This window comes from Corvus kubaryi, unplaced genomic scaffold (assembly GCF_017639235.1).
Source record: "Corvus kubaryi isolate FWS band 111438036 unplaced genomic scaffold, C.kubaryi_AGA036_p1.0 37216, whole genome shotgun sequence".
NCBI lineage: Eukaryota > Metazoa > Chordata > Aves > Passeriformes > Corvidae > Corvus > Corvus kubaryi.
This window is the reverse complement of record NW_024581061.1, coordinates 1,621,785-1,632,667: the sequence shown is the minus strand read 5'-3', so window position 1 is coordinate 1,632,667 and position 10,883 is coordinate 1,621,785. Positions and strand designations below refer to the sequence as shown.

Here is a 10,883-nt window from a genome sequence, read left to right as displayed (position 1 = left end):
AAGAAAGAAAGAAAGAAAGAAAGAAAGAAAGAAAGAAAGAAAGAAAGTAGAAAATATGTGGGGGGGACAGAAAGAGTGACAGGGACAGAATAAGGAAAATATCACCACTCTGTGGATCCCAACGATGTCCACTGATCCTCTCCAGCTGGCCTCTTGGTGGTGAAGGTCCCCCAGAAGACACAGAGTCCCATGGGTGTACATGCTCAGGCTGGGTGGGCATGTCCAGCCATGTCCCCCTGGGGTGGGGTCAGTCTCTCACAGCAGACTCTGGGTCTGTTGCACCACGTGCAGCCCTGTAGGGCCGAGCCTCTCATGTGAAAGTCCCGTGGATGTGCCCTGTGGGGCTGGGGGTTCCACAGCTGGGCCAGTTTGTGTAATGGGAGGATGGGTGTTTAGTGCCTCTCACCAGAGGTTGCACCATGCACCCAAATCCTCCTCCTCCCCCCTCGGCTGTGGGGAGTCTGTGTAAACCTGGCTTGTGTGAGCTGTGCTCTCCCCCACCCCAAACTCATCTAGGGATAGTTGCAGCTGGTGGCTTTGGCCTTTTGTGGATGCATACCTTTCCCTCAGCCTGAGGTGACTGAACAATGTGTTTCCCTTTATCTAATCAACAGTTTGACTTTCAGTTCAAAGTCCCACTCTTCAGGGAAGCTTCTTCAGTTGTAGCTTCCTTATAATGAGCAAAACTTTATATCAATGTTTAAGGCATGAACTATTTTCAGTCTCTGACATCTCCTCTGGACTCGCTCCAACAGGTCATTGTCCTTCCTGTGCTGGGGACCCCAGACCTGGAAGCAGTACTCAAGGTGGGGTCTCACAAAGATGCAGTATAGAGGTAGAACCACCTCACTTGACCCCCTGGCCATGCTGATTTGGATGCAGCCCAGGACGCAACTGGCTTTGGTATTTGTTCAAATACTTAAATTCTCAGATAAATAATTCAGTATTACAGTTGCAGGCACTAAATATTGATTAGTCACAGAAAGTTACTACAAAATGGCATTGCTTTTGCCTAGCTGTGTAGTCAGTCTCTTGAAAAAGGGACTGATGATATGGCTGGAAATGGATGGGCCTCAAGGGTACCTGCAGTGAGATCACATCTGCTTTGGGAGACAAAGGCAGAGCCACCCCAGTGGCCCTGACAGAGGTCTGAAGTTTCACTGCTGGATCCAGGTGCTCAGGTCTTGAGCTGGAAAGATTTAATGAAACTGCTTGGTCCTTCCTCTGCCACTGTAGGAGAGATGTAAAGGAGTAGCCAAAAAAAAGTCTTATCTTCCCTGCTATGTGCCCTACTCGGATGAAGTTCAACAAGGCACCTCGAAGCAGGCTCAGCAGGAGCATATGCTCCCAGAGCAGGTCTCCCCTTGCTGTACACGAGCCTGTTGCTGCTGTAAAAACACAGGGATGCTGAGCTGCAGTGTCTTGTCCTACCCCAGCACTGAGGCAAGAGCGGCTGATGGGTATGTGTATAACTTGCTTTAGAGACCTTCCCATGTGAGCCTTCCCCATCTCCTTAGAAAGCTTTTCCTCTTTGCTAACCACACTCAGCTTCAGCAAATTATGTCCCCCTGCCTTGTCCCCATCCCTCTTGGCTTCTTCAGGGTATGGCAGTGCAGCAGGGCACCCTGCGGGCTGGGGACTACCTGGGGTTGCAGGGCTGGGCCTGGCAGCTGGACCTGTTCCACCACCTCATCCAGGAACATCCAGGGGCACTGGGGCACAGGCATCTCCCTGGGGACAGGGACAGCCCTGTAAGTGCCCTCAGGCAGTGACACAGAAATTTGTTCTGTGCCTAACAGCCTTTTACCTGCCTTAAAGCTGTGTTTGCATCTGTTGGCAGTCCTGTTCTCTGAAAAAAGCCTGGTGCCCATCTCCACTCTTTTCTGCACCAGAAATTTTTCTTAGTTTTTTTGGGTCTGTCATTTCTGTAGTGCAGAGAAGCTACCATCCCACCTGAGGACTGCGATGCAGGTGACCGCCAGATGCTACTGGTCCCAGATGGTATCACCTCCTGGTGGTTCCTGATGTCCCTCTATCTTGACCTCTATGCTTCCCTCATGGGGTTTACCTTGGCAGACAGAAATTTGACATTGGCACTGTGAACTCTGCTGAATCACAAAATCTCCACGCCTTAATTTCATGGGCCTCATCAATAAGTCTTGGTACTACAGCAGCTGATTAAACAGTAACTAATCCCCTTTTGTTGTTGGAGGGAAAAGTAGAACAGTGAAACCTCTTGTATGTTGTCCATCTCCTGAAGTTGAAAGGGTAAAAAGGAAGAAAAGCAAATAACTGTGCTTTGGATAAAACCTCATGATCAGAAAAGGAGCTATTTACACATGCTCCTCAAAGGATCATGTGCTAGCCAATTTTAAATTAATAAAATTTCACACCTATTTCATAGCTTTTTCTTCTTTTCTTGTGTACATTATTAATCCATAAGTGACATCAGGCAGTTCACTGGCTTCTAATGGTGAGGAGTTTTGCCTGAGTGATGTGGGAAGAAGAAGCAGAGAGAGAGGACCTCATGGTAATGGTTCTCAAGGGCCAAGATCTCCCATTCTGCTCAGCCAGCCTCATCCATCCCAGTGGAAACTGCTTCAGTAGTGCTGCATTAAATACAGAGAGTAACCTGTACCATCCTCCTTGGCATGGGGTTTTACCACCTGGTCTGAATGCCAGTGCTTCGAAAGGGCTGCTGCAGTTCCCTTGGGCATGAGAAAAACCCCACAACCTACCTCTTCATCAATTTTGTTTCTCTTCCATTAAAAGAACAGTTTGAGGTGGCAGGATGGCATGGAGGGGTGAAAAAGATTATCGTGCCATAAGCCCTCTGAACTCTTGTGTTGAACAGCTCTGTGACCCTGTCCTGGGGCAGCCCAGCCTGGAGTGAAGGTGTTCTGCTCTCCAGAATCACCTCTTGGACACTCTTGCCCACTAAGTTTCCTCTGCCTGAACAGGGAAAAAGCAGCTCTAATTCACAAAGGCAGAAACTGGAGTCAGTTTTTTGCACACCCGACTGATGTTTCCAAGTGTTGCCACCAGAGGATGTACCAAGCACATTTTTTGCTGTATCAACACATAAACACACAAACAGATTAAAATAGCTAGATTTACCAGCAGAGGTAGCATAACTTCTGTATCAACACGGGAAATATCAGTGTAAACAACAGTTCTTGAAAAAGAGAATGGAGAGAGAGACGTAAGGAAGTTATGCACTGTATTTTCTGATGCATTTATCCCAGCTCTGTAATATCTAACATATTAAATGATAAATGCATTTCTGATTTCTCTAATGCATTGCTAATAGTGGGAATGTCTAACCTAGGCCTCTTCCAGTATTTAAAGCAGTTTCTATCAAAGACAGAAGCCATTTTGATGTTTGAATATTTTTCATTGCTGTAATTCATCTTCTAGATCTGGGGTAGTTGGCAATTTAGACACCAGGCAGAATAGAGTGTTCAAAGAGACAATGGCTACTGGAGTGAGGCATGACTCAAAAGCTGTTTGAAAAATGGTTGCTATAAAAAAGAATGGTAGATAATGAGACAGCATTTAAAACTGGTGTTTTAGGGAAAGATCTGTAATCTTCTCAAAGACAGTTGTCAAAGATTTCTTAGTGGTTACACTCTGTGTCAACAAGAAAGTATATAATTTTAACTGAAAAAAAAGAAGTTGATCTCACCCTGGCATTATCCCCCTTACTACAGGCACTGAATACTTCTAGGAAGCCACAGGTATACTTCAAAATGTATGTTCTAAAAGTGTATAATGTTGTGAAACATTCAAGAATACTCATTCTGCATTAATTATTTTCAGACTTCATTAATGGTCTGACTCTGACAATTCAGTGTCTGGTTAAGTGGAAAAACATCCCATTTGGTGGAAGAGAATCAAGCCTTGACAAATGTATTTTAAAATTATTTGTCATCACACTCTGTAATAAAGATAACTCTTTGCAGGAGTTTTATCTTTCATGGATAAACTGAGTTATGTAGTCATGGTCCCATCCCGGAACCAACTCATTTATGTCTCTGTGTTTGTTTAGGCACCAAGTCTCATCTAATAACTCAGGAGTTATTAACTTTCTAAAACAACCTGTTTACTCAGTACATGACCCCTCGGTATTATGATAAACAAACATGAAAACAGATGGATTAAGGGAAGATTCACTGGTCTCTGTTGAAGTCTTCTGAGAAGAATTATTCTGGATACACAGTAAATTGCAGTTATTGTTTATTTGAATGGGCTTGTCAGTATAAAAAATAGCAGAATAATTTCCCTTCAGTTACAGTGTTTGCAACATCTGCAATTGCTGTAGTAGAGAGCAGTGGATGAACAGATTCATCTTCCATATTGTAAATACAATCATCTTCTTTCAGCTGTCAGTGTACTATGGTTCATTTTTTAACCAATCATACACTTTTTCAGTTATTGTTACTATCACTATCCACTTAATCCTGTCCATTTGAACTCCCCTTGCAAGAGCTGGGAAGCTTGAATGTTGCAGTAAATTTGTTTATTGATCATCCAATTATAAGATAAGACAACTTTTTACTTACTTTACTTCTTCCTAATGGCAAACAAGAAAATTCTGAGGACTTTTTCATACTCTTGTATTCTCATGGCCAGTGTTAAGTATCTGTCCATGACTGCTGCAGCCCCTGGCAGACCTGTAAGACATCAAATGCCTGATCACTTTTTCTGAAAGTGGAAGGTCATTCCTCCCCCATCTCTGTGAAAGCATAAAGAGAGGAAAATGTTAGCCTTTGGCAGCCCAAGTGGCGCTCGCACTTTGGCCCATGCAGTATGCAAGCCACCATCTAAAGCTTCTCACAGTACTTTCTCTGAAATCCCTTAGCTCTAAACAGTTAGGATATAACATTCCTACTCTTAACTGTCTTTGAATTTTCTGTTTCCTCTATTTCAATAGCAGAAAAGGAAATCAAACACATCATAGAAATCTTATACACACCTGAGCAAACAAAACCCAATCAACATCTGAGGCATAGAGGAGGAGAACAGTTCAAATATTAGTATATTTTTGGTTGGAGCCTGACTGACTGACTCCTCAGAAGCCCATTCACTCACAGATTCCAGCATGCTCGTGTAGGGGGGAAGGCATCCTCTGGATACAGGAACCTCTGAACCCAGCTGTACCCCAAGCAAGTCATTGCAGCTGGAGACACTAGATAAATAGACATCAGAGGCTCCACAGGGCAGATAGGGGAAGAAGTTGCTTCTGAGAGTCCTATCTATGAAGAGCCTGGAGATACAGGCACACCTGGTCTAGTCAAGCCTTTCCTTGTGATGAAGTCATTGCTGCTTGCTGCTACCACTGATGCAGCTGTGCAGTCCCACACCTATGGAGTCTGAGCCTCAAAGAAGCACAGCCTCCAGAGCAGCCTTCAAGCAGGGCTCAGGATTCCTGCAGCCCCCTCCTCTCTCCTGCTGAACTGTCCCTACACCCAAAAGAGGATCCAATTCCCTGTCCTCAGGGGCACCTGGCACATGCACTCTTTTGCCCTTTTGTTTTTAGCACGGTGTCTGCCACAAGGTGTTGTCACTTGTGCAACTGAGTAGACAACCCCCCAAGATGCAACAGGTAGGACAATGCCTGAGAAACTCCATCACTCAGTGAATAGTGCCAGACAGAGCTGGTTAGAGCAGCCTTTCATTCTGGCAACACTCTTAGCTCTGGTGTTTGCACACATGCCCCCAAAACTGAATTTTTCTCACGACTGTAATGTCAGAAATTTCAAAAGAATTTTTTATTTGCTTGTTGTGGGAGATTTCAGCTGTACTTCATATGGTCTTCTCCTCTTTAGTGGACAAATCTGGAGCCAATTTCTGATGTGTAACTTTATCCAAAATCCCACTGTAGTCTCTAGAAGTTCTGAGACTTCTCAGATGGGGCGCTGACAGGAAGCTGCCTGGTTACATGAGTTTTAACACATCTTTCAGCTAACTCTGAGACCCAAATGCAACATCTGCTAGAACAAGCAAGGACGTCATGTGGATTTATGATATTTGCTTGAGGATTCTGGAGCCATAAACCAGTGAATGGACTACAATGAGATAAATACAGTATTTCTCTTCTGTCAAAGACAATTCTGTTCCAATACTTTTCAATGCATTATTTAATTGAAAGCAGTTCCCATTTTGCTCAACCTAGCAATTTGAAAGTTTAAAAGATAAGCTACATTTCTTTGTTTGACTATACTGTCAAATGCATTTGAAAATGAAATGCTCAATCACGATAATGTTGAGACTGCTCTTTATGTTTGTGGGTTTAAAATGTTAAACCTAATAATACTCCCTTTTTGAAACTGGGCCAATGCTACTTCACTTGAAGTCAATGGGAATTTTGCCAATGACTTAAATGAAAGCAAATTTGGGGCCTATATATCAGCTTCAGGCTTTAGGACTCCATGGGAGCCCAGTACTTCCACTTTCTGAAAATTAAATATTTCCAACTCTACTGATCTCTCTGACTGCAATTTGCTGCCACATCTCCAAAAATGCATTAAAATGAACACTGACAAAGATGGAAATATTTTATTATACTGCTGCCAGATTCGAAAGTTTTAAAGCAACAACATACCCTTCCTTTTTTTTTTTTCCTTTCCCCCCCCCCCAAAACATTTGCATTTCTCAAAGATATGAGACACAGTGCCAATCCTGCAGGCAAATACACACAGGAGAATTGTGAAGCACAGGTACTGTCTGTATGTCTTCAACAAGCCTGTGCACAGCCTGGGAGCCCACCTACACACAGTGACTGAATAGCTATAGATGCTATAGAGACTCCAAAGATTTTTGAAGACCATTGTCTTTTAAAAGATTAATAAAAATATTGATGCATTTTTCTCGTACTCATCTGTCTTGTTTTGTCATAATGGCTCAAAAAGGAAGGGTAAGAAAAGTTTAAATCTTTTGTGGCCAATTCTAACCAAATTGATTAAATAAGCTCTTTTTCAGTTATTATGAAATGTTAATAAACTCAGTAGGCAGATGAAAGATGGGCCAGGTAAGTTTAACCTGATATAGAGAATGAATAGTCCTTTCAGTACAAAGTCTTTAGAATGAACACTTGATATATCTCAAAGAAAATAATTTCTGCATTTGGACCAGTACTCTATGGACCCCAAGTTATTGCAACCAGTGTTTTAATTATGGCCTGAGAATGCAAGTAATCATGAGGGAAAGCAAGAAAGAGGCAGGACCAAACTCACTACCCTACTTACATATCAAATTTGAGATGTCAGTCTCCCCATACAGCAAATTAATCTCCTGATTTTGGAGAGGCTTCCTTCCTCTCCTCATTTGGTGATCAGATAGCTCAGAGGTGAGCACTGCAGCTCAGATACAAAACAGGTGGCTCAGTGACATAGAGTCACTATACCTGCTTGCCTGATTTCCTGGAACCAGCATACCTTCCAGACTCAAGCTGAGGGTTTGTCTGCAGAGGAGGTCCGAAAAACTGTGAATACCCTTCTGAAATCATAGAATCACAGAATGGCTTGGTTGGAAGGGACCTTTAATGTTTCACTAGGCCAACACATAAATATCATAAAAATATCATACTTTACCCACAATTTCTTTTTTGTACAGCATTTCAGCACAGAGCAATACTAAAAGTCATGTTCTGATTGCTGTGACATACCAGAAGTCATGGTCTGTCTTGCTCTGCACAGCAGTTTTTGAGGAACTAGTCTATCTCTTGAAAAAAATCCCAGTATTTTACAAGTGACCAAATAGCTCTGCATGCTTTGCAGGCAAACACACAGAATTCATCCTCTCCTTCCCTCTACTGATATCACAGTAAGTGGGGCCTGATTTAGAGACTCTGAGTATCTACAAGGTCCAACAGACTTTGAACACTTTTGAACAGCAATGCTTCCGGAAAACCAACACATCTGCATGAGTTTTTTCCACAGCAGGATGTTCATTTGCAAGTTCAACTTGAAGCATATTAAAAGTGTGTTATTATGTCTTTCTATGAATTATATGTACGCGGTAATCATTCCCTCCTACTCCGGATGGTTAATGACAGATTCGTTCTATTTGTCTGAGAAAGATGGAGTTTGGGGTACAATGTAGTGGTTAAATTATTGCCAAGTCACCATAAAGACATTACTCCATCTAATGTGCACAATCACACATTCAGTCAACTGATGATACAAGCCAAGCAGAACTAATCAAAACATTGAAGGTGGATGCTTGCTGCCAGCATCTCTCCTGCATTTACCAGACAAGCTATTTACAAACCTAGAATGTGAGCTACTTAACTGTGAGCGAATTGAGTTTTGAAAGTAAAATGTTGCTAAAATTAAATAAAAATATTCACTTAGAAGAGCTGGAGAGTTGCAGGCTGGCTACAGATTAGATTTTCAGTAGTCATATCATTCACCAGTGATGATATCTTCACTTCTAGGCTTTCACTGACCTTCTAAAACCACATATCCATTGTTTCATGGAAATGGATGTTATCACTAGATTTCCCAAAATCTTAGGAAACAGTGGAAAATAAGCTCCTGAGATCATCTTCGCACCTCCTCAAAGGGATCAGTTGTCCTAAATCTTTCCTAAGGGAAGTTTATGCAGCCTGCTATCATTTGTCTAATCCTGTAGCCCAAGACCCTGTGAGCTGATGCAGATATCTTCTGCTGATTCCTCCAAGCTGGCACTGGGGGTCATGCCATTAGGTGATCTAGTAGTTAAAGTGTACAAACATAAATGTTTTGTTCAATGTGTTATATCATGACCAGAAAAAAAAAGTTAAAGGAAATCAATTAGTGAAACTCACCGAATTAGATGGAGGATTATCAGGCTTAGCTAGATCTATTGACCTATTTACTTTTAGTGACAATCTGTTGCCCTTTCATTTTGAGCAGGAATCTGCTGTTCTCTTGGTTTGTTGCCACCAGGTGCCAACCAGACTGCTTGATCACTTCTACCTCCTCAGCAGGGGCAGAAATAGTCCATGGACTGAGATAAGGAGAGGGACATCACTCCCCATTTACTGTCTTGGGCAAAACATACTTGACTTTGCAAAATGATTTGATTTATTAACAACTAAAACCAGAGCCGGATAAAACCAAAACTAAACCCACTTTTCACCTGTGCCACCCTTCTTCACCTACCATCTTCCCAGTCTCAACTTCACACACAATACTGCTGCCTCTTTCTGCCCTTAAGTGGCACTGGAGGGTTGAGAATGGGGGTTGCCATCAGTTCAAAAATCATTTTCTTCTTTGCTGCTCCTTCTTTCTCATACTCTTCCCCTCCTCCAGCATGGGGGCTCTTCCATGAGATATAGTCTAACCACCAACAGGATACACTCTTCCACCAGCTTCTCCAATATGCATCCACCCTATGGGCTGCTGTCCTTCAAGAACTGCTCCAGAGTGAGTCCTTCCTACTGGGTAGGATCTTTCGGTAATGGACTGCTCTAGTGTGTCATGTCCTGAAAATAGGGTATGAATAAAGTAGTGCAAGATATAATGTGATTACTTGTAGCGGATTCAGTTCGTTAACCGGGCAGAAACACAATTAGAATGTAGTGGTTTGGTTCAAAATATCCATTACTTACTTATTTTCCTTCTGTGAGATAAGAATTAGGAGAAAGCAAAGCAGGCACAAAACTTAAAAGACTATAAAGAAGTTTATTAACAGACCTAAAAGAAAGAAAAAAAAGTCAGACAAAACCTTTAGAACACTTCTCCTCCCCCCACCTTTCTCCCTTCTCCCACTGACAACGTAAAAAGACAACCTTTGAGATGTCCAGTCAGTTTACCACTTCTATAATAACCCTTTTTTCAGTTCACTTAGGGAGAGGAGTCTCTCTTGCTCATGCTATGGAGACATCTCCACAAGAAACAGTTATCTCTTGGCTTCAATATCACAGCAAGACAGCCGCCCGGGTTGGTTCTCTGCTCCCATGTGAGAGTCTCTTCCCCTAACTTACTTTTCCCACAACTGCTTTCGAGGGTCTAATCTTGACCTACTGGGGTACCATTTTAAAGATGAGCTGTTCAGAAGCAAAGGTTCTCTTCACCCATCTCTGGGAGCATCTTCATCTCTAAGAATAGAGGCCCTCCTCCTCCCCTGGGAGTAAGGGTCCTCATCACTTTCATCTCTAGGAACAGAGGTCTTCTCCTTCCCTGGGAGCAAGGGTCCTCATCAAATTACAGCTACTGTCATTTGCTTATTTCAGCACAAGTACTTTTGCTCACAATTACAGTTATTTGCTTATTTCAGCACAGATACTTCTCCTCACAATTGCAGTTTGAATTCTTCACCCCCCCATGCTTTCATGAAATTACAACAGGCACTCTGATGTATCACAGTCCATCACCATAGCTTTACAACAGAATTTCAGCTTCTAAGCTTGAAGCATCTCCTCTTTCTCCTCCCTCAGGGTTTCAGCTCTTCCTTCTTTACTGACTTTGGTGTCTCTATGGTGTTTTCTTCACTTGCCTCCACCTTTCCTCTTCCTCTGGCTCAGGAGAGGATTGATGTCTGCGGCTTCATCTGTTCTGGAGGAAACTTACAGCACTAAAGGTTTACTTCACCCGGCCCCACAGCTGGAATTCGCTTATCGCTGTTGGTCACATGAGCTTTGCCGGGCAGGGGGCAGCAGCCCCAGATGAGCCCCGACTGCACCAGAGGCTGCCCGCAGGGAGCAGGGGCTGCCCTCAGGGAGCAGGGGCTGCCCGCACGGAGCAGGGGCTGCCCTCAGGGAGCAGGAGCTGCCCGCAGGGAGCAGGGGCTGCCCGCACGGAGCAGGAGCTGCCCGCAGGGAGCGGGGGCTGCCCGCACGGAGCAGGGGCTGCCCGCACGGAGCAGGAGCTGCCCGCACGGAGCAGGGGCTGCCCGCA

At 43.5% G+C, this 10,883-nt stretch overlaps 1 long non-coding RNA gene across 1 annotated transcript in view; it reads left to right on the top strand.

Moving 5' to 3' along the window:
- The first annotated feature begins 2,801 nt into the window (after positions 1-2,801).
- The window catches only part of LOC121661928, a 22,517-nt gene continuing 14,435 nt past the window's right edge, over positions 2,802-10,883 (top strand). Inside the window, exon 1 of the long non-coding RNA XR_006015133.1 lies at positions 2,802-3,202. This is a non-coding gene — a long non-coding RNA (uncharacterized LOC121661928). The remainder of the gene's footprint in view (positions 3,203-10,883) is intronic.